Source organism: Lynx rufus, unplaced genomic scaffold (assembly GCF_022079265.1).
Source record: "Lynx rufus isolate CCGP_SWC_20201006 ecotype Redwood Valley unplaced genomic scaffold, mLynRuf1.p SCAF_11, whole genome shotgun sequence".
In the NCBI taxonomy this organism is placed as follows: Eukaryota; Metazoa; Chordata; class Mammalia; order Carnivora; family Felidae; genus Lynx; species Lynx rufus.
The window spans coordinates 2038293-2062297 of NW_025814825.1; positions in this window are offsets into that span (position 1 = coordinate 2038293).

Genomic DNA, 24005 nt, shown 5'->3' on the forward strand with positions numbered 1-24005 from the left:
AATTACATAATTTATGGGACCTGGTGGAAATGAAAATGTAGACCCCCTTGTTAAAGAATTAAGAATTTCAAGACACTGACAGCAGAACATTAAACCAAGTGCAGGCTCGTCTAAGTGTGCATTCCTTCTGCGACTGTGAAGCCTGTGCACCCCAAAGCCAGCCTGCAGTTAAGCAGTTAGTCTAAGGATGTCCCTTCAGAAGTTCATCTGGCTTACTTTTACCTAAAGTTGTAACTAAGTGTATTTGTTAATAGCTAGTTCAAGATGTAGGGCACAGACCTAAGACCTTTAGTTCTACTCCAGTGATTCCTTTTCATTTTTTGATAGACTGATAGAAAATCTGAACCAGAAGCAATATGGTAGGCTTGGGGTCATTGACTGAGAGGGAAGAATTTATAATTCTTCATAGGATATATTGAAGCATGGGAATTTGAATTCAAGCAAGTAAATTCTGAAATTAGGATTCTTATGTCAAGTATTTTGCTGTGTCCAATTATATCTTTATGATATTTTCTTTGTGGAAGTTGATGTTCATTATAATAAATTAGTTGAATTGTCTGTTTCTTTATTTAGCTATTTATTGTCTTTGCTTTCTTCTCTCTCTCTTTCCCATTTGAATAGAAAATTCTCAGGTGCTTAACAAAAAGAATTTAATTTTTTTTATTTCTCCCAAGTTTTACTTTACTTATGACATTAATAATTTTCTAGCAGCTCCAAACTCTTCTCTTTCCTTCAGAGGTCTGGAAAAATAATAGCTTAGGATGTGCATGACCCTATCCATAGTCAATTTTGTCACTATTTTGAACACACTTCTTTTTTTTAATTATATGGTTAAATATTATTGGAATCTTGTATCTGTAGGAAAGCAGTCTCCATTAGTTTATTTTATAATTAATTGGAACATAAAATGGAACTCCATTATTTTATCTTATAATTAGAAAAAAACATAAAATGAAACTCTGGGCCTTCTAAGTTTTCCTCTTTTTTCTGACAAGCTTATCACAGGAAATTCAAAAAGGTCCCCTCTGGTAATAGTTTGTGGATTTTAAAAGAAGTCTTTTAAGAAATACAAGGTTTCTGTGACCTCCTTTTTTTTTTTAAGACAATGAAAGTGACAAGGCAAGATCTTCGATGATAGAGTTAAAGGCATCACTAAAGGCAAAAGCCAGGGATGAGAAACAACTGTGAGCACAACGTAAAAGCTAGTGATAATGTCATGAGGAGCAAAGCTTAGTTTCACTTGATGCCAGGCAGAATTCTTGCTGTGTTGAGGCTGGTTGTTTTCAGCATTAACATAAGTTCTTGCTCTAAGGATTATTTTCTAGCTCCCTACAGACACCTGTGAGCCCTGGTATCTATAGCATTCCTTTCTCAAGGCTCCCACCCATCTGGTTTTGTCTTTGCAGGTGCAAGACAGGTTCTCAAGATATGTGCCACCTCCCCACTTCTCCTCTGAAAATTACCATTCTCGAAAAAAAAAAATTACCAATCTGGGCTTATCTTTGGCCAGTGACCTCTAACTGGATTAATGGAAGGTCCGATTTAGTTTGGAACAATGAGCTTTGATTTTACTTTGGTTTGTTATTTACTTTGGTTTGTTATTCAGGTTCTTATTTAATCAGAATAAATTTTCATTGTCCCTAATGGAAATGCTAATTTTCTCCATTAGAACATCTATTTGGCAATAGATGTTTTCAAACCAGTTTCCAAAGGAAGTCCCATTGTGGACACGATTGTTCAAAGAACTATGGGTCATAACAATCATGACCTGGCTCTGGTTGTTATCTTTGGGTCACGGTTTCTTTTCTGCTCTCTGTTGTGTCTACCCAATCTATTTCTAACCTCGCTCCCATTTTTCTTCCCAAGTGCCAAAAATGTGATCCTTCTTTGTGTTTGCCAAGGTCACATTGGCACAGAAATCTTTCTGAAGGCTTCCCTGGAGGACAAAATCAAACTGAAACTTTCTACCCTTAAGCTAAAAGCTGTATAAGCCTCAAACTACTTGGCTTCTGTTTGGCCTTTATTTTCTCTTCCTTTTTTACTCATTACTTTCTGTTTCCCTCTCCTAAACACCAAGTACCCTAGGTTCCTTTCTCTTTCTCTTGCTTTCTTTCATTTGACCTTGAAAACAAAATGCTGATAAGCTCCCTTCCATTGCCTCATTTAAAAAATTGCCATAAAATTTATAACTGGCTTAGGCTGGCCATCACTGATCTTCTTGATTTAGCTACTGCCAAGAAGTATTTTATTATTATCCTCTGACTTATTTACAACAAACACACAATGTCCTTGGTGTTAGGAGCCTCTGATTTGTTTGGAAAATTGAGTGAGTACTGGAAGTTCCCTGTGTCGAATAGGGTGATTTGGGTTGTAAGACTTACACATTTTATACGGGAAGAAAAAATCCCCAAGCCTGAATATGTAATAACAGCAAATCATTTTGCTGCCCTTTAGAAAATGTAAACAGCCTTGAGACAACACAGGAAACTTTCCAATACTTCCTTAAGCATTAGTTTCAGGAGGCCATTAGTGAGGCTGGTAATTGAAAATAAATTGTGTTGGTGATGTTGAAATTGGCTATTGGTGGAAACTGTTTAAATATCTGAATACAATGAGGTTAATTGATTATGTAAGAGTGATTTAGAGGCTGATGTAATGACCACAATAATAGCAGTGTTGAGTTCTGCTATTTGAAGGATGAGTCAGGGCAGGAATGATTTAAATGTTTGAAACTTGAATTGTGCTGATTGTTCCATTGTAAATTTGAAATATATGAAAATGATCTCTTCCTCCTATAACCTCTGGTATTATATTGGTCACTATATAAATTTAAGTTGTTTGGTAGCTTTCTAACAGGTGATGTTTTGTCCTGAGCAAAAGAGTGTGATGACCTGGAATAGATCCATGAAGAAGAATTCTGATGTGTGTTTCCAAAGAGAAATAAAAACTGTATATTTTGGAAGTTAACCCAAAACTATGGTGCCATAGTTGAACTTGAGTACTTTAAAGCCAGGGAAGGAATCTGATGTCTGAGTTAAAGTTGTATTTTTTTTGGCCTTCTCTAGTCACTTTCCCCTACCTGGCTAAGGCTAGGTTTGGGACGAAGGGTAGTGGCAATAAGGACAGCGCGTCTACAATTGCACTAATGATTATTGTATGTTATTTTGCTGAGGCCAGTGCTATTTTATAGGGAGCTACTGGTAAAAAAGAGCTTTGTGGAAGAATAAAGGTTTGTTTACATAAATTTAAGGTGTGGTTCACCCAATACATAGAAGAGCCAGGAGGAGGCGTGATCATGTCATGGCAAATCTGTCACAGCAGTGTTAGAGAAGTGCCACTTGATAACTCAGGAAATGTGACTGCATGAACCAAGTACAAACTGGGGCCCACATTGTCCAATCTCCCCATGATGCTCCATTATAAAGCACAGTCTAGAAATCAAAGTAATTATTACTGAAAGCTAATCTTTCATCTCTTAAAGATTCATGAAAGTAGATTAAATGTATAATCCACAGTAAAACACCTTTTCAAAACTGCCTTTGCTTCTTTCTCAGTTTCTCAGACTCCAAAGCTGCTCCAGAGACCCTCAAAAGGCTATTCTCGTATAACATGTGGCTTTTTTTTTTTTTTTTACCTCTTCTTTTTAGCTCTTCATTGTGCAGATGTACTCAGCTTCTCTGGCTGTTTTTATTTCTGCCTTTTGTTTTATGTAATTTGGTTCTGCTTATTCTTACAAAAAAGGTTAGGAACTAGTTTGGCAAAATTCTCTTAGGGCATAAGTTTAAGGGAAGAGAAGAATCTGAGCTGATAAAGAGCAAGTTCTCTTATTACTTGGGTTGGGAATAGGGTTCTTAAATTATTTCTAAGATTATAGGTAATCTATTTTGTCCTCATCACAATCTATAATAAAAGCCAACATTTGTTAGTAGTTAATATGTTCCAGTCATTTTGCTAAGTATTTTACATTAATTATGTCATAATAACTAATGTTATTTTACAAATGTGTAGTGTTACTGTAAAAAAAATAAACTGTAGTTTAAAGAAGTTGAGTGCCCCAGGTTATACCACTAGTCAATGGCAGAACTAGGATTTCTCAGTTTGGCTTGTTTCCTTCCAAAGCCCCTGGTTTTAACCATCAGAACTTTAGGCATCAGTGGCCCCCAGTGGCTGAGGTTATATGAGAATAAAGCAATAATTTAAATACAATGACACCTATATGTATATAAGAAATGCAGTTGAACTCCATTTTTAAGTTTTTTCTTCTTTTTTATACAATTTTTCAGCTAAATTCACCATTTTGGACCCATATCTATGTTAACATACTGGTTACCAAATGTTGGACATTTGTCTGCAAATTAGTACTAGAACTTACCATCCATAAATGCTTGTCATTTTGGGAGACAATTCAAAATGAAATTTTCCTTATTTTTTTTCCCATTTACAGTTTTCATCCCAAAGTTCAAAGAAAATTCTGTGGTCCAGGGTTACAAACTTGAGTCCATTCCCTCTGAGTAGTATATTCATCACCACTGTGCCTCATCTGTGAGGTTGGAGAAAGAATTTAGGAGGAAGATTGAGAGCTTATCAGAGCATGGCAGTGATGAGCAATGCCCAGAGTGTGTGCAATGAAATTCAAATGCAGTTGTCAGCTACACTGTCAGATATGCAACCTCCAAAATTATCTTCCCATTTAATCTCTACTTTTTAAACAAATTTCCCTTTTGGTATAAATGTTTCTTTCCTAGTTTTGTATCCTGATTGAAAGTGAAGTGCTATGCCTCTGATGAGATCCATCATCATTCTTTGAAAGATAGGTCTCAAACCAACACTTTCTGTTTCTCTTCTGGCAGATGCCTTCAACCTGGAGTATGTGTCTTAAGTCAGTCCCTTTCATTTTCAGTGTCTGCGATCTGTGATCAGTCACCATCTTGGCAGTTAGTCTCATGTCAGCTCCTTGGCTGCTGGTTAGTTCTCTTTCCCTTGAAACTAGAGTTTGAGCTAGGTATGTAAAGGAAACAGAAACAGAGGAATGGGGGAGGCTGAATGCAGGATTCTGACGTTACATTTGGAGGCTTTGACTTTTTGAGTTAAAACAAACACTAGAGCTACAAAAAGAATCATTCTAAGTCATCTGTCCCCAATGTTTTGATTCTATTACAGAAAGGGCTTGTGAAATTATTTCAAGAGATCTGCATATCTGTATACAGATGGAATAAATAACTTTTACACATACATGTACTATTTATTTTTCACATGGAAATAGGTGCTGTTTTAATTAATATAACGTTTTAATAATATTAAGTTTACTACATTTATTTGGTATTATACATTTTCTTAGTCAATATATTAATAAAGGCAAGAGATTCAACTACTATATGACATTTAAATATACATTCTTATGTGTGAAAGGATTTCTCATTTTTAAAACATTTGGGAATCACTAATCTAAATAATGGTGGTTCCCATCTGGTCAATAAAATGGGAAGAAATGTGAAAGAGGTCAGAAATATGAAAGCACTTTTACAAGAAAAAAGAGCAGGAGGTCGCTACCCAAAGCTATCACTTCCTGTCAGGAGATTAGCTGACACATCCTTGTTTTACCTTGGAGCTATGGAAGTCTGTGGCTTGATTTAGCATGGGTGTTAAAGTACCCAGTGTCAGCAAACTAACAGGAAGAACTTGTCATTTCTACTGGTATTCTGAGCTTCAAAATGGCACAGCACTCAGGTATATCATAATGTATCATAATGTCTTTGACATTTTCCTAAGGAAAAATAATAGAGTATGAGTCAATGTGCAAATGAGAGAATAACGGGCTATCTCTGATCATGAAATGTCTACTTCTAGTTGATAATCAAAAGGATCATCCAAAGGGCATAGCAGCTAAGTTGTTTTGTTGGTTTTTACCTACCCTGATTTCATGTTTCCTGCTTGTGGTAAAAGAATCTCTGTTTTCCGTTACAGAATTGTCTGTAACCATTGCTGGCATATAGCCCAGGCCTGGTCTCAAAACTGCTAGAATTATTGAGAAGGAGATGAACTCCTCCAGAAGAGGTTTTGAAGCTGATTATAAGTCAGTTTTATGAGGAAGTTTTAGAAGTCAGGTACTTATGGTCATCTTTGCTATCATGAGGGAAAGGCTGCCTATGAATACAGCAAGGTAGGAAAGCTGGCCAGCAAATGGAGAGAGTCCAAAACACATCATTTGAACACATCTGCTCTAAGTATTCCTGATTTTGATTTTTGGGTTATGTATGTCAATCAAGGTTCCTTTGTTGCTTACATATTTGAGTTAGGGTATCGTCACTGACACCATAAAGAAGCCTGATTAACAGAAGTTTTCAGATGGCATTTATTATCCTCTTTGCATTGCTTCTTTCCACACTCCAACTCTAAGTGAACTCCACTCTGCCACATCGAGACTGTCCCAGTCTTTCTCCATTGTGGACCCCTCAGTGTGGAGCAGAAGGACTTTTCTCCAGCTCACCAGTTGACTTCTAGGGACAAGGCATTCCCAGCCACACTGAGCAGGTCAAAAAAAGGTGGTGAGAAGCAGAGATTCTATATTTCTCCTGGGAAACTTGACTTTAAGATGGCAAGGAAAATTCACATCAAACTAGAATGTTCTAAAATGTAAACTGTAACTTTCTTTCTAACTGGCAATAAATAGTGTGTGATGCATTGCAGCATACAAAGGTTGCCAGTTTTTGACAGAATAGCTTAGTACCTCAGCTGGGGATTCTGCTAAAAGGGGAGCCTATATTAAGCATTATTTTATGGAGATGGGATATTTTGATGCTGACCCTTTGATTTTGCTTCTATTCCTTTTTTTCTGCTCTTTTTTTTCATTCTTGTTTCCCCTGCTGTTTTCTTTTGCATTATCACTCTTTTCTTTGTCTGAAATTGGATCCACAGAAATAAGCCTGTAATATGGGGACATGAGAAGCCCTAAATTGCTGTCATTTTGATTTTCTACTTTATTAATATTCCAGAATATGAAGCATACAGGAGGTATTTTATTTAGCTCACTGGCCCTTCAACTTAGTCATGCTATCTAAGCCTTTGCATGGAAAATTTGAATATGCATCATAGCATCTAAAACCGACATTTCTAAATCTGTTTGTGGTACATTATGTAGGAAATTACTTCAGTCTCACTAGTACTTGAGAAGTCTTCATCACACATCATTCCAACATCTTAGAAAAAGAGGCAAGTGCAAGATTTGCATATAAGGGAAAAGGAGGAACATCAACATTGCGACCCATTGCTGGAGATTAAACTGGCTTCCTTTATTAATTGGATATGGCTCATATTTGATTTTTCTTTCTCGTGTTGCTTAATGCACAGCCAAATAAGATAATTGTTCTTCATTGATCTTTGCATAAGAGTTTTTTTTTAAGACTGAAATTAAAGTCTCTTTATAGCAAAATTAAATGCCTCCTCCTCCAAGTACATGCAATAGCTTCCAGTAAGTTTTTAAAAATAACACTTAAAGTGTATGGGGCACTTACTGTATGCCAAGCATTTTACACGTGTTACTTTATTTGGTCTTTAGAACAATCCTACGAGACAGGAACCATTAGTCTCCTCATTTTATAAGTAAAAAAACTGAGTTAGAGAGATCTACCAAGCTGTTCAGAGCCCAGTATAAGATATGTTTCAATCCAGAAATCAAGCTCCTAACAACTACAGAGGATTGGCAGAGGGAAGGATGAAATTCCCTGTTCTCTCAGTATCTTGTGAATTCTTAAGGACCCCTAGAGTCAAGGATGAATGGGGGACAGAACAAGACAAGGTCACTTCCTGCTTGCTGGTTTGAGACCATTCAGGAGCAAGCTACCAGGAATAAATGAAGGCTAGATCTTGGGGGGTGGGGGTAGGCACATACTAAGGTAAATTTGAATTCAGTGAGTACTTTTGCAGCAATTTGCAGGTTTGGCAGTGGTCTCTTTCCTTGTTGATGGCCTGACAATACCCTGTGCCTAAGATACCCTGCCCTCTTCGCTAGCATGTGGGTCCATCATGGAAACACTCTGACCATGATGGGTTTTCAGTAACTTGAACTCACTTTCCTTTCTCTCACTTCTGAGTCTTTATATGTTCTTTCCTTCTGTCTAACATACTTACCCATGCCTGTCTCTTCTTCCCCTGTATATCTCTTGCTCACCCTTCAGGCCCAAGTTTAAATGTGTTTTTCACTGTGAGATTTCTATGCTACCCCTGAAATAATTCAACTATTTTTTTTTTGGCTCATTTGACTGTAGTGTCTTTTTGTTTTTATCCTACATACTAGAATATAAGATACCACAGGACCCCTTATGTATATTCATGAAGACTTACTGCTTTAATTATAACTGTGTGTTTGATTTCTGGTTTCCCCACTGGATTGCAGCTCTTTGAGGACAGGAACTATGCTTTTTGTTCACCATTGAATCATTTGTCCCTAGTATAATACCTGAAGCATAGTAAGAACTTAATAAATATTTACTAAACAAGTGAGTAAATAAATTAATAAAATAACTCATTAAATTCACTGTCACTGAATATTGGAATGGCTCAATAAGTAGTTATCAAACTCCATGTGAGCAGGTGAAACTAAAAACAACAGCAACAGCAACAATAACTTGCCCTTATGGACAAAACAATATGACATATTACTTGGAAAGAGAAGAGAATGATCCATTATTGAGAACCTATTACTTAAGGAAAGTATAATGCAGTGTATGTAATTTTTTTTTCTTAACCTACAGTAAGAAATACAGCAAGGCCCAGTACTTGTGCACACAAAACTAAAACAAAATTTTCACAGGATATTTACCTGTGTTTGGTGGTGTTTAGGATCAGCCACATCTGGGTTGTATACTTGAATCCACCACTTAAGAACTCAGGAGTTGTGTGCAATTTTACTTATACTTTCTGAGCCTCAGTTTCTTCAATTTTATGCTATTGATAATATAAACTTTGCAGAGTTCTTGTGAATAATGAGCTGTATATAATAACAGTTTTTATTGTCTGACAAATAAGTGCTCAACAAATAGAAGCTATTTTTATTAGATGGAATTTACTTATATGGCATGTGACTTAGAGTTTAATCTCTTAACAAAGGCTTAATTAAGTTTGTAACATGTTGGCTTCAATTGATGCAATTTGCAGCCATATTGGGAGCATGGGTAAAAATATACTGTGCAAATGGATCTGGTAAGTTTTATTATTAATCACCTTAAGCATTTCCAAATAGAATGATTATGAGTGACATTGAGATTGCAGCTATTGATTGTACTTCTAGTAGTAGAACTTGTCCAACATAACCTCTTCCAACGTACTGGTAATCTTGTTTGGCTTCCTGAGGTTAATGTAAAATACATTTGCCTCACCTAGGAGCCATCAGAACTTTCCAGTGGCCTTTTGACAAGTATTATAGAGTATCAAATGACAATGGGGCCAACTTGCCAGCATTGTTCATTTCCATCTTAGCTTAATTACCAACTCTGCTGCCTGCTCTTCAAGCTTGGGCCCAGAGATTAGTCAAATACTGGAAATAGAAAGTTGGCTTCTGTTTCTGCCCCCTCTCATTTTTACTGTAGTGGATGTGAAGACAGAGAAGGCCAAATTTCTTGTTCCCTAGGGTTCTACTGAAGGTGTGTTTTATGACTTAACTGGGCATGTTGCTTCAACTGCTACTCAGTTCTGGTAACTGTGAAATCATTCAGTTTAATATTTCCCCTGTGGACTTCATGGTGTATTAGGTGGTTACTAAACCCCTGGACATCTGAGGTGGGGCACAGCTGTGATTCTGAAGGGCTCACTCATTGGTGGAGAATGGTGATGGCAGAGCTCATGAATTTGGGATGCCATTTTAAGGTTGTTAGCTACCCAATCAACCCTGCACAAACTCTATCCTGAAGAAAATTATAGAGATTCAGGGAGAACAAATTTTTTAGTCTCTTGGGCAATTGAAATATTCTACAGACAGAACTACCAGGAGAGCTGAAATTCAGAAAGACAATTTTACACACATGTATTTTCTTAGGTAGGAATATGATTCCACATACCAAAGAGGATCCTGAGAAGTTTTTTTGTGTGTTTGGTGATATAGTGAAAAATGCGTTAGCAAAACATATCCCCTGAAATAGTTTATTTATTAACAAGAAGCAGTAAAAACCACTGAAGTCTAAGAATGGGATTTAATTCTTTATTCTACTGCAATGGTGTGTGTTGACTTGTGTAAATCATCTATGTTTTGGTCCTTCCCCGCACCTAATTTGTAAAATTCAGATTTAACTGCATGAAATATAGAGTACAGTCCCAACATTATAGTATAATTCTCAGATTACTTCTCTGATTTTCTGAAAGTCTAATGTGATCAAGCTGAAGTGTTTTTGGTTTGGGTTTTTTGTTTTTTGTTTTTTGTTTTTTTGTTTGTTGGTTGGTGTCTTTTGATTGGGATTAAACTCCACTAACATTTCTGAAACAGAAGAAAACTTTTGCACTGTGCTAAGGGACTCCACCTTAGCATGTGACTTACCAGGCAAAAGAACCATGTGTGAGATGCTTCAATAAAATATACCCCTTCAAATACTACATTTATTAATGAGTAGCAATAAAAGAATGAAAACTAGAGTTTTCAAAATTTACACACATGATCTCATTTGTAAAACCTCTATTTAAGTCATTCCAATTTGTTGGTAGAAGAAAAGAGCTGAAATTTTAAAAGGATTAATTTCTCACCCCATAGAAATTTTTTATTTCTATGTTTACATAATTAAGTGGCAAAGATGGATCGTAGCATTCATGTTCTTGACTTTTACCCCGCTGTGAAATACCAGTGGGCAGGATATTAGGAGTCCTTTTGTACTTCCCTTTGTACCTTTCAACTTTTAACCAGACACTCATAACTATCCATACACATTTGGAATAGCTAAGGCAGAAGAAGCTGTTAATCTGTGAGATGCAGAAACCGAGGGAGATGGTTGGTAGGTTATTTTTAAAGGCCTCTGAATCCTCATGAACACTACATATTTACCTGTTCACCAAATATCTCAGTCAGTTCAGGCTCCTATAGCAAAGTGCCACAGACTGGGTAGCCTATAAACAACAGAAATTCATTTCTCAGTGTTCTGGAGGCAGAAGTCCAAGATAAGAATGCCACTATGATCAAGTTCTGGCGAGAATCCTCTTCTGGGCTGCTGTCTATTGGCTTCTTGCAGTATTCTCACATGGCAGAGAGTAGAGAGAGCTCTTTAGGGTCTCTTTTATAAGGGCTCTAATACCATTCACAAGGGTAAAACCCTCATGACCTAATTACCTACTTACCTCCAAAGGCCCCACCTCCAAAGACGATAACATTCAGGGTTAGGAGTTTCAACATAAGAGTTTTGGGAGACACAAACATTCAGTCCATAACACCAAATAAGTAATACCTCAAATATATGTGAACAATTCTTCTATTACCCAAATATTTCTGTACAACTGTGATTATTAAAACAAATAATTATGTAAAAACATAACTGAATTAGTAACAATTTTATGTAGTATGTATTTTCTCTATCAATGGATTCTGAGAGTACAACTAATATTGTCTGGACTCTGTGAAATTTTGGATATTAAAATGAGGCCCTGTGACCTTCTGGAGGGTATGAAAATGTTCTATATCATGACTTGGGTGTTGGTCAAATGGGTGTACACATTTGTCAAAATGCATTGAATTATATGCTTAGGATATATACGTTACACTAGTATGAATTTTATGTCGGTTTTTAAAAATGAGGCCTCACGTACTTAACCCAAATATACAACAACTTCCTAAGTCCTAGTTAGCTTTCCCCTTGTAGGCTGTATTTGGGGTGACAGTAAGGTGCCCTTCCCTATGTTGCCTTCTGTGAACTAAACCACCAAAAATCAACATCAGTGGGTGAAAATGGCCACCTGTGAGTGAAAACCAAGAAATTTCCTACAAAGATTTGTCTGAAAAGTGTGAAAACAGCTGTAAGGACAACCAAAATGATCAGGATATAGATTTGTGAAGGCAGAAAGAGAATGTGATTGCAATTTAGGAAATGGAATCTAATTGTTTGGAGAGAGCCACTCAATTGATTAGGTATATGAACAGAAGGATAGTCAATCTGAAGCACTGAAAGGAAGTCTGAGGAATATCTAATGCTGCCCAGAGAAAAAATGTCCTGGACCTAGTAAATTCAAAGTCAGATGTTGTTTTCAGCAGTCTTGGTCCAGATAAAATAGGCCCAAATCCATTCCCTTTCTATGTTCTGATTCTCTGTCAGAATAACCTTTTTGGACACAATCTTTTTTGTGTGCTGGTTTTGCTTTTCAGATAACCTAATTCTGGGAAATGAGTGCCTTAGGTAGAAGGGGTGAATATTTTAGACACTTGGAAAGATGTATTCAATTAGTATTCTATGTACATCAGTCTCGTTTAAATTTGGTTGATGAGAGTCAATTCCTTTGCATCTGATCATTTCTAAAGATTTCAATTTTAAGTTTATGGATTTGCAAAACTGTAATGATTCCTTGTATTAGTAAAAAATTTTTGGTTTTCCAGTGACAGAAATACAAATCAAACTTGCTTAAGCAAAAGCAGAAATTTGCTGGCTCATTTAACTTAGAAATTCAAGGTGGCACAGCCACCTTGATCAGGATCCAGGGGCTTAAATAATTCAGTTTGGAATATTGCATTGCTAGGCTCTGCTTTACCTTCCATTAGCTCCATTCTTATTCAGTCTTTCCTTGTGTCTTGACAAAATGGTTGTCACCAGATCTAAATTAGTCCTAAATTCTAAGACATTCTAGTGAGAAAAGAACCTCTATTTCCAACAAAATCCTAGACCAATATCTAATTGGCTTGATTTGGATCAAGTGGCTAAGCCTGAACTTATAAATGGGGCCAAATAAATAGAATGTGCTGATTGGCCTGAGATTGGGATCCCAGACCTTTAGTGCAGCTGAACTATGGGACAGCTCCTCCCAATTTGCAAGATGAAGAATGGAGAAAGGAAGAGTTCTCAAATGGGAAGTAGAGGTACTGATATCAGGTGAGTAAAGAATGGAAGTTCGGAAGGTAAAACACAATAAATACCATACCCTTCAAAGTCACACTGGATTGTGAGGCTTTGCCTGGGCTGCTAATCAATAACCCCTGACTGGTCCTTGTTCTCTTTCCTTTATCCCCCTTCTTTTTCCCCAACCAGCCCAGGAGACTAAGCAAATATAAGTGGTCACAGTTTCTGTGACCAATCTGTTCTAAATTTAGAAAAACCAATCTGTTCTAAATTTAATTTCAGAAGTAAATCAAATATAATATGGAGATTGTATCTTAAGGGCATAACCCCAATAATCATCCTTATATAAATGGAAATCTGCTGAGAGCAAACAGATATTTTGAAACTAAAATAACATTTTTTGAGATGCTATCTTCTGCTTTGGATTTTCTATTGCCCTCCTCCTCTTCAAGTTCTTTGAGACTGGGTTTTTGTTTGTTGTTTTTGTTTGTTTGTTTTTGTTTTGTGATGATGAAGCAAACAAAGGCTACTTTGTAACAATGTATCATCTATTCATTCTTTCATTCTTTTTTTTTAATGTTTATTATTTATTTTTGAGAGAGAAAGAGAGAGAGACAAAGCATGAGTGGGGAGGGACAGAAAGAGAGGGAAACACAGAATCTGAAGTAGGCTCTATGACAGCTCAGAGCCTGACACAGGGCTCGAACTTATGAACTGGGAGATCATGACCTGAGCTGAAGTCAGAAGCTTAACTGAGCCACCCAGGCGCCGATCTCTCATTCTACACTATTTATTAACCACCTGTGTGTGCCCAGAACTGGTTCTAAAATAACATAGCATAAAAATTCCATATATGTTATTGTGAACCAGAAGTAACTAGAGATAAATGTGATTTTGGAAGTTATTTTGTCAATGTTCAACATAATATGGTCATAATTAAATAGTCAGGAATGGAGCAGGCCAGAATAATTCAACCAATATTTATTAAACACCTACTATGTATGCTAAAAGTAAGGACACAGAAATATTCCATAGTTATGGAAATATAGGATGTTGGGCACATAAAGTGGGTGCTTATATTAGTTTCTATTCCTGTTACAACAAATTATCACAGAATTAGTGACTTAAAACACCATAGATTTATTTTCTTATAGTTCTGGAGGTTTGGAAGTCTAAAATGGGCCTTGTTGGGCAAAAATCAAGGTGTCAACAGGGCTGCATTCTGGAGCTCTAGAACAGCATCTGTTTTCTTGCATTTTCCAGCTTGTAGAGACTGCCTTCATTCTTTGGCTGATGGAAGGCCATCTTCAAAGCCAACAATGACTATTGAGTATTTCTCAAATCATATCATTCTAGATCTCTTTTTCCTCTTTCTTCCCCTTCTGAGGACCCTTTTGATTATATTAGCTCTTTTGGATATTATAAGATAATCTCCCCATCTCAAGGTCAGCTGATTAACAACCTTAATGCCATCCACAACCTTAATTTTCCTTTGCCATATAATCTAATGTATTTGCAGGTTTCAGAGATAAGAACATGAACATCTTTGAGTAAGGGGGGACATTATTCTACCTACCAAAAGGTTCAATCTGGATTTGGGGATCAGAAAAAGCCTCCTGGAGAAATTGATACTTAAGAAGAAATTGAAAAAGTTCATATTTCTTCTGGAGAGAAGAGGTATTTGTAGACAGACTGCAGCAGCTATGAGTGCAACAATTGGATCTTTCTTCAAGAAAGAATGTATTCAGCTGCAACAAATGAGTTATCTGAGTGTCCAGCTATAGTGTCTTTGTATCTGCCTCGGCTTCTGAGGCCAGGGAATTCTTTTTCCAGGTAGCCCAGTCCATGACTGAGCACAGCAACAGTACTAAGTTCTGACCATTTCCACCCAATGTGGGACTCCTCCAATAGGCAATCATAGCTCTGGAGCTCCCTATTGGGTTGACCAAGACTTTGTCAAATCTGAGGCCCTTCTTGTTTTCTTTCATAAGTGTCAGATCAGCACTGTGGTCTGAAAGTTTTCTCAGGTCAACTCTCCTTCTTCCTTCGTTATCATTCACAGGTATTACCCCCACAAATGACTTGTACTCTTACCTTGGTATCAGTTCTCTGGAGGACCCAATTGGGACACAGAGGCACCACAGGAACAGAGGCTCAAAGGTGAGAGCATGATCTTGCAAGTAGTTCAGTATAGCAGGAACACAAGATTCAAGGATGGACCTGGTCTTGAAATTATACATGCTCACTTGGGTTTTATTTGTCAGTATAAACTTACTGCTATAACAAAAATCCCACATTTCAGTGGCTTAACACAGTAAGTATTCTTTACTCTCCAGTGAACATACCACGCAGCTATTCCCAGTCAGGTACCTTTCCCTGGGACTCTGCTTCAAATAGCAACTGTGGAACCAGGGTTACTTTAGTTTTTCTTTTCTTTCCTTTTCTTTTCTTCTTTCTTTCTTTCTTTCTTTCTTTCTTTCTTCTCTTTCTTTCTTTTTCCCTCTCTCGGATCTTGAGTTGTTGCTCTGCAGCCAGCATTCAGGAAAGTAGACAGGAGGATCATGCATGTGAATGTTTTATGGATGAGGCCAGAAAGTGGTGCATCTCACATTGTGGGAGAACAACTACATATATCCCTGAAGTTTTAGGAGTTAAGTAGGCTTAAGTGGAGAAGGACCCAACCCAGCTAGTGTTGATGAAGGGATACTGATATAGCATAGTGTACCAGATAACCCAGAACTTTGTGGACATGTCATAAATGTTTGTTGAATGAATGAATCTGGAGTCAAATGGACCTGAGTTCAAATCCCAGATCTACTACTTGGCCTTGAGCAGGTAGGTCATTTAGTTCCAAGCTTTGTTTTCTTTATTTGTGAAATGGGTATGAAAATGTCTATGGCATAATGTTGTTATGAAATTTTTTGGGGATTGAGCATCTGATAAGTATAACTAACACTCATTGAGTGCCAATGAATGTTTAGGTGATTTATATTTATTACTTCATGGATTCTTTTTTTAATGTTTATTTTATTTATTTTGAGACAGAAAGAGAGCATGAACAGGGGAGGCACAGAGATAGAGGGAGAGAGAGAATCCTAGGCAGCCTCTGCACTGTCAATGCAGAGCCCAATGAGGGTTTCAAAGTCTCAAATAGTGACATCATGATTTGAGCCGAAATCAAGAGTCAGATGCTTAACTGACTGAGTCACCCTGGCGTCCCATACTTCATTTGATTCTTAATGAAACTCTAAGTTGTAGGTGGTATTATTATCCTCAGTTTATATACAAGGAAGCTGAAACTTTGAGGCACTAAGTGTCTTGCTTTACATCATATAGCTAATAACTGGTGGAGCTACAACTTGAACCCCACCTTCAGAATCAGTGTTCTTAACTACAGCACTATTCAGTACTTATAGCAAGTTAATTGCCAAATTTGGTGTCTGATACATAATTGATGCTCAAGAAATTGCAGGGCAGAATTATCAGCAAGTCCAGGAGCAGGTGATGTACAGTAATCCAGGTAACAGGCTATTAACTGATATTAGCAAGGTTTGAAACAGGTTTATGGTGAAAGTCTAGTTATTAGAAGGGTTTGACAGGAATGAAAGTGAGCATCCATCCTGGGAAACTGCTACATGGTATAGATTATGGGTACAAAGACTGTGGCACAGGGAACCAAAATAGGGACTGAGGTCCTGAAATAGTGTCACAAGATGGGAATAATGTGGAAACCAAGCAACTAAATTGTAGCTAATGCTTAGAAATGGACTACCAAGAAGCATGGGTGATTTTATGCCATTCAGAGAGCTCTGACCAGCAAGGAGTCAGTCTGGAGGATACTGAACCACAGCTGGGGATTAAGGGTCCAGATAAGAGGAGCAAGAGAAAGGCAGTGAGAACCGTCATCAGGCAAGTAATCCCAGCCATATTTACTGGTTACAGTAAATTGCTGGCTTAGCAAAACCGTGTGTGTGTGTGTGTGTGTGTGTGTGTGTGTTTATTAATCAGTCTTCTAGTGTGTATGGAGTTATTTTTAGAATGCATCCTTCATAAGCCTCCTTTGGATTCCTAAGACGTTTCTATAGCTACCTTGTCAAGATAATTCTCCAGAAAAATAAGCTCACTTCTTGCAGCAAACAATCAACAAGGGCAATAGTAAAAGAATAAATTAAAAAACCCTCAATCATTACAATAAAAATAAGCTTTTTTGTCAAATAAAGACTAGATTTTCAATTAAGTAGCTATTTACACATCATCTTTAAAATATATGGGGCGCCTGGGTGGCTCAGTCGGTTGAGCGTCGGACTTCAGCTCAGGTCACGATCTCACGGTCGTGAGTTCGAGCCCTGCATCAGGCTCTGGGCTGATGGCTCAGAGCCTGGAGCCTGCTTCTGATTCTGTGTCTCCCTCTCTCTCTGCCCCTCCCCCGTTCATGCTGTCTCTCTCTGTCTCAAAAATAAATTAATGTTAAAAAAATTTAATAAAATAACATTATTAAAAAAATATATTGGATCTTCCTAACTTTTTACCATATGAAAAAATAATGCAGTGCCTTATAGAATGACTAACCAGGGCATATTCATAGGAAAAGACTGAGGAAATCAGTTAGATAACAATATAGCCCCTTCTCCCATTTTCACCTTCCTTCCTTCCTTCTTCCTTCCTTCTTTCCTTCTTGCATTTCAATGCAGAATTAAAAAAAAAAAAAAACCTGGCCTGGAATTTGGGAGGGAGCACTGGATCCTAGTTCTTAGGAATGTTTCTTCTCCTGGCATCCTCTGAAGGAGAATGTGGGATTGAGCTAATACTGGCAGGGTGAAGGGTAGCTTCATTTCCATTCAAGTTTGCATCTGTTTCAAACAGCACAACTAATTGTGCTTCTCTGGTATCCTACTAAAATTTAGGTTCTTTGAGTCTTACATAAGTTTTCCATGAACTAGTTGTTAAGGAATGAAAAAATACAAATTCTAGTCTGTAATCTAGTTTGGCAAGTATCTTAAATTTTCTGTTCCTACGCAAACCAAGGAGTTTTGACTAGATTCAAATTTTAAAAATCCTGGCATTTTGGCAACATGGTAAAGCTTTTATATTCATAGACTAAATATAGAGAACATGCCCACATATGGCAAATTATAATGAAGCAAGAATTACACCACTCTAATCCTATGATCCATGAATTAAAAAATAATTCTGCAAGAATAGTTGGAAGACTCCAAAAATAATAATATCAATGTTAACGAAGTACTAAAAATAAGATTGGGGTCAACATTATCTTTCTCCTTTCTTTTCATGTCATTCCCTTTCTGAGGCATGTAAAATTAGGCATTAATTTTTTACTTATAGTTGGCAAGGTATAACAGTCTGGCTTAGACACTTGGGCCAATAATAGTAATAATATCAGACATTTCTCACCATATGGCAGGTACTGTCTCAAACAATGATCTTACTTAATTCTTATCATACCCTCCCCAACACACACACACCATTTTACAGATAGGGAAACTGAGGCCCAGAACTAACAGCACCAGGCTAATGAATGGAGACCTTAAGCATGAAACCTGGTTTGTTTGGCTTCAAGTCTATGCTCCTCCCACTGCACCATATGGCTTCAATATTGGAAACGTGTGCTGCACTGAAGGGAAGACAAGAGCCTACTTTGGGAATTAAAGAGAAGAATAAGGCTACAACAGAACAAAAGCCCTTGCACAATATATAACTTATTAAAAATTTGTAATTTCACAAAAACACCAAAAACTTAAGTCATTTTGCAAAACAACTTACAGATCCCTAGCAAGCATCCAAAGAGACTGCAAGCATCACAAAATGGCTTTGAAAATCCCTGTCTAGATGATCTTTAATTAAGAACTTTTCAGTGTTAAACCTGCATCTGTCCTTGGCTGATCTTTAATTATTAATATAGGGTAGTCTCTATCTTTAGAAGGGCAGATATGTTACCATTCTTAGTTTTTTGTCTAGGGCTCTACCCTTCTCTCAGAGATTTGTACAGTAACCTTCAACACAAATATAAACCTAGGTGAAATTTGGGGTGGGTGAAGCAAGACAAGGAAAAAATGAGCACTTGATTTAGCTTTGGGGCCCAGCAGTGGAAGAAGGATGGACTAAGCAATTGACCCTCTCCAATCTAATCAATCTCCATTTGGACAGGGGAATTCATGTGTGAGGGCCTGGCTGGTCCTACTTGCAGAATGGGGCTGCACCCGTGGCTGAAAATGAGACTGAATATCTGCTTGAGACTCTACTAGGGAACAGAATCAGCCTGATAGAGTCATTGAACCAAGCAGACACTGAATGCTGGCCAGTCCCTAGAGAGGAAATCCACTCTTTCTGGGGCCTGGGCCCTAAAGGTTTTGCATGATGCCTGAGGATTTTATTTGGAAGAGTAGGTCCTGGGGTGCCTGGGTGGCTCAGTTGGTTGAGCATCTGACTTTGGCTCAGGTCATGATCTCATGGTTCGTGAGTTCAAGCCCCTCACCGGGCTCTGCTATCAGCCCAGAGCCTGCTTGGGATCCTCTGTCTCTCTGCCCCTCCCCCACTCACAAATTCACACACACTCTTTCTCAAAAATAAATGAATATTTTTTAAAAAAGGAACAGTAGGTCCTAAGAATTGCTTCTTGATCATATATTCCCAGTTGGCTTCCTAATCCCAGTTCATCACAGGGTAACCTTGACAGAAGCTCAGATGTTTTGAAGTATTTCTGGCACAAGGAAGAGCAGACTATTGCATCCTCAAGAAAAAAGTACACATACATATATGTATGCATGTATGTACTGATGTGTAGCTCTCTATACATACATGCACATGTACACACACGTGAGTTGTTCTTCCCTAAGAAGGAAGAAGGAGTCTTTCAGATAACATGGAAAGCTTCCAGACTCGTTCTGACACCAATAATGTGTAGTCTTACACATATTAGGGTCAGACTCTGTCTGAATAATGATCTCCTCTTAATGTAGTATGTTGTTACAGAATCATAAAGTCTGAAGGTTGAAAATTGTAACTTAAAATTTAACAACACTATTTTATTGAGGCATCACCACAAGTACACAGTATTTGGGAAGTGGAGGATTGAAACTTTGACTGAGGACAGGTCTGGTTTTTCCTGGGTCTCTTGATAGCTCCCTTATTTCTGCTTGTCAAATAATCTAAGTCCAAGAGGTGTTTTTCAATTTGGAAAGTGCAATGATCTTTTCTGAATGCACATGTGTACATGAGTGTGTGTGAGTGTGTGTATGAATGTGTGTGACTACCTATTCTTTCTACATAGTTGGAGGCTGTCAGTAGTCTGTGGCTTCCTACACACTCATCTTGCGGCAATCCATCACAATGAGCAATTGCTGTTTTACTGATAATTGCAGCCTATGAAAGAAAGGGTAGAAACTGCCTGAGAGAGCACATAGCATTTTGCTTTAAAAATTCCCATTCTCTATTTAGCTCCTAGATAAATCCTCACTCCCACTGGATATATTTCCCCCATGTAGGCAGTTCTGCTTCTCTTCTCAGCTTACAAATACCACAGTTCAGAAAAAAAAGACTGGTATCTTGCTGAATAGCTACCATGTAAAATCCAGGTAAAGGAAAATTATGTTAAAAGGCATCATGGCATCATGTAGTTAAATGTATAGACACATTATTTTCTGAATACTGTACTCATAATACACATCTTTATCATCTTTTTTCACAAATATGTTCTCTTTACTTTTTCATGTCCTTAAATATGCTCTGAGAAAGCATGATTTTCAATGGCTTCCCAATAAGTATATGAACTTTTGACATAAGAAAAGCAGTGTGGGTGTGACATGGACCCCGGGAAATGTATGATGATCCTCATCATAGACACTGCATGGATCTTTATCATCTACAACTCTGTGAGAGGAGGCTGGGTTTTCCCCAAGAGAGCAAGAAGGAAATAGTAAACTTAATGCCGAGGCCTCATTTGTGCTCTCCATTAATTATCCCATTTAATGCTTTAAAAAACTTAATGAACTATTATTATCTCATTTTACATATGAGGAAAGTGAGGTTTAGAGTAAGATAGCTAGTAGATCTTGAATTTGGGACCAGAATTGTCTGAGTCTAGGCTCTAGTTCTTTCTATTTCACCACAGTGCACCTCTGAAAGGTAAACAGAGTCTCAAAATCAAGTCACATAAAATGCCCCAGAGAGCCACATGAAACAAATTTTTTTGAAAGTATTATGAGTGAGAATAAGACATTCAGTTACTCAGAATTAAAGGGACAAATGCAATGCCATATATAGTTCCTGAAGCCTAAAATAGGAGTCTTGTGGCCAGGCTGGGAAGCCTTTCTCTACATGAGTGGTTGGAATCAGGGAGACTGGACAATGATAGAGTAGCTGCTAAGATGATGTGTAGTTCAGGCTGGAGGAGTGCAGCCAGCTCAGCTCCAGATGAGCCAGGCACTGGAAGGGACAAGAATCTAAACTCTTCATCACTTCTAACAAGCAAATTTGCTGGTATAGATAGCATTCCAGCAATGTAGGATTGAAGGCACAGTGAGAGGTCTTTTAATGTACGTCAGTCAAATGTCTTTGACAATATTTAATAACCTTGGCAATAAACTTCTGTACTATATAAAATCATGATTTCTTAAAACATTTTTAATAATTTCATTTTCTCAGTTTGTATTTTTCACCTTTCTGCTGATCTACCTTTTTACTGGGCGTGACTTTCTGACACAAGCAAAGACCAGGGAAAACATTCAAGTAAGTAAACTACCAAGAAGACCAGCAACCTATACTGTCTTCCAAAAGCCACCAGTAGAATCAGCTCCCTGTCTTCACTCCAGGGCTTCTGCCATCCAGTGATGGCGGCAGGTGGGACAGGCAATTACAGGTGCCACTATGCTTGTGCTAGTCCTTAAGCTGATGCAGAAACAACAAACATGATGCCCAGAGGGTCTCAAATATGCCACTCTTTAATTCACAGTCTGAGATGTTCCCTCTCAACTCTCAGTAATGGGGCTCAGAATAGGCTGGGAGAGACATGTTCCTGTTACTGATGAGCACATTTTTTGCCTAGTTCTACCACCTTAGTACATTTTTTTGACCAAAAAATATAAAATATTTCCAAGCATGGACAATCACATGAATTATGGCTATTATGTAGAGAACCTAATAAAACATGTATTTCTCTTCACATGGTTTAAAGTATCAATCTCCCTATACCAGGATACAATAAATAGCACCACTACCATCTGCATTCATCTTTAACAAACTTAGGGGAAAGGTCACTACATGCCAGGGAGATCAGAACAGCACCAGAATGTGCAGTGCCAGGACTGGGATGGGGATAAAGCCAGTGGCATTGGTAAAGGGCTAGATATAATGACAGCCTTGGCAGCTGGTAGGGTCAAGAGATGGACACAGTTATACAGTCCCTTTTCACTCCTTTCTGAACCTTACATAATGCTATAGTCTCCCCGGGCTGAACAGAATATCCTGTCAAAAGCAGGGGTATCAGAGAGAAGAAGACAAAGAAGCATTACAGAGCAGATTCACTAGCTCCCTTGAGCCTTGTCACTGATTTCTGTCATCTGGTAATAGCTTGAACTCCCCATTTCCCAGCCTGCCCTCCTCCAGAGGAATTTACATCTCTACAACCCAGACAGCAATTACAATGAACTGCAGATATGCGGGGTCAAGAGAGGACTGACAAGGTTAGCCTCATGTTGTGAGAACAGGGCGTTAAAGACATAGCCAAGGGCTTCCTTTGCTCCAAAGTAGCATTTTATTTCTATTAAAAGATCAGATACTCAAATTCTACACCTAGATATATACCCAAAAGAATTGAATACAGGTACTTGTATTGTCAATGTTCACTGCAACATCATGCATAAGAGCCAAAAGTTAGAAACAACCTTCAACATCAACAGAGGAATGGATAAACAAAATGTGGTATATACATACAATGGAATATTATTCAGCCATATAAAGGAATGAAGTTCTAATATGCTACAATATGAATGAACCTTAAAAATATTATTTTAAGTAAAATAAGCCAGACATAAAAGGACAAATATTTCATGGTTCCATTTGTATGAAATATCTGCAATAGTCAAATTCATAGAGACAGAAAGTAGATTGGAGGTTACCTGGGGCTAGAGAGAGAGAAATAATGAAAAGTTATTTAATTGTTACAGAGTTTCTGTTTGGGATGATTAAAAATTTTTTGGAAATAGAGTTGATATCACACAACATTGTGAATGTAATACATGCCATGGAATTATAGGGTTAAAAATAGCCACAGGTTAAAACAGCAACTTTTAGGCTATATATATTTTACTACAATAAAAAAAAGATCAGTTACTCAGAAAGCATTAGGTTTTTTCCCTTGTTATTCAAAAACAGTCATTTTAGATTCTTGCAACTCGCTGAAAATTTTTTGATGTCATCATATTTGCACATATTTTCTCTTTCTGCATTTCTCCATTGTCTGATCTGAGTAACTCTTAGTAAAAGTAATTACTTAACATTTGTGTAGTCTCAGCACTCTTCTATTCTATATAAATTAATGAATTTGATTCATGTGAAAAGTACTGTTATTAACATCCCTATTTTACAGAAAGGGAAGCAGATATTCTCAGTGTCACACAGCAAGTAAGGGAAAAGACAGAACTGAGTCCTAGACAGGCCCCAACACTCTTGACTGTTACTATGTGACATCTTTGGGACCTTGCAATAGACAATTTTAGGGAACTTGTGAACAATCAGACTCATGGTCTATTCCATGCTAATTGAATCAGAATTTATAGAGGCCCAGGAATCTACATTTTAAAAAAGATCCACATGTTCCAACTTCAAAATTTACTACAAAACTGCAGCAATCAGTGCCAGTGTGGTCCTGGCATTAGGATAGACAAATAGATTAATGGAATAGAAGTGAAAATGTTTTACATTCTGGTAGAGCATAGAGAAGAGGTCAACAATGGTTGGAGGTGGTTATGTGAG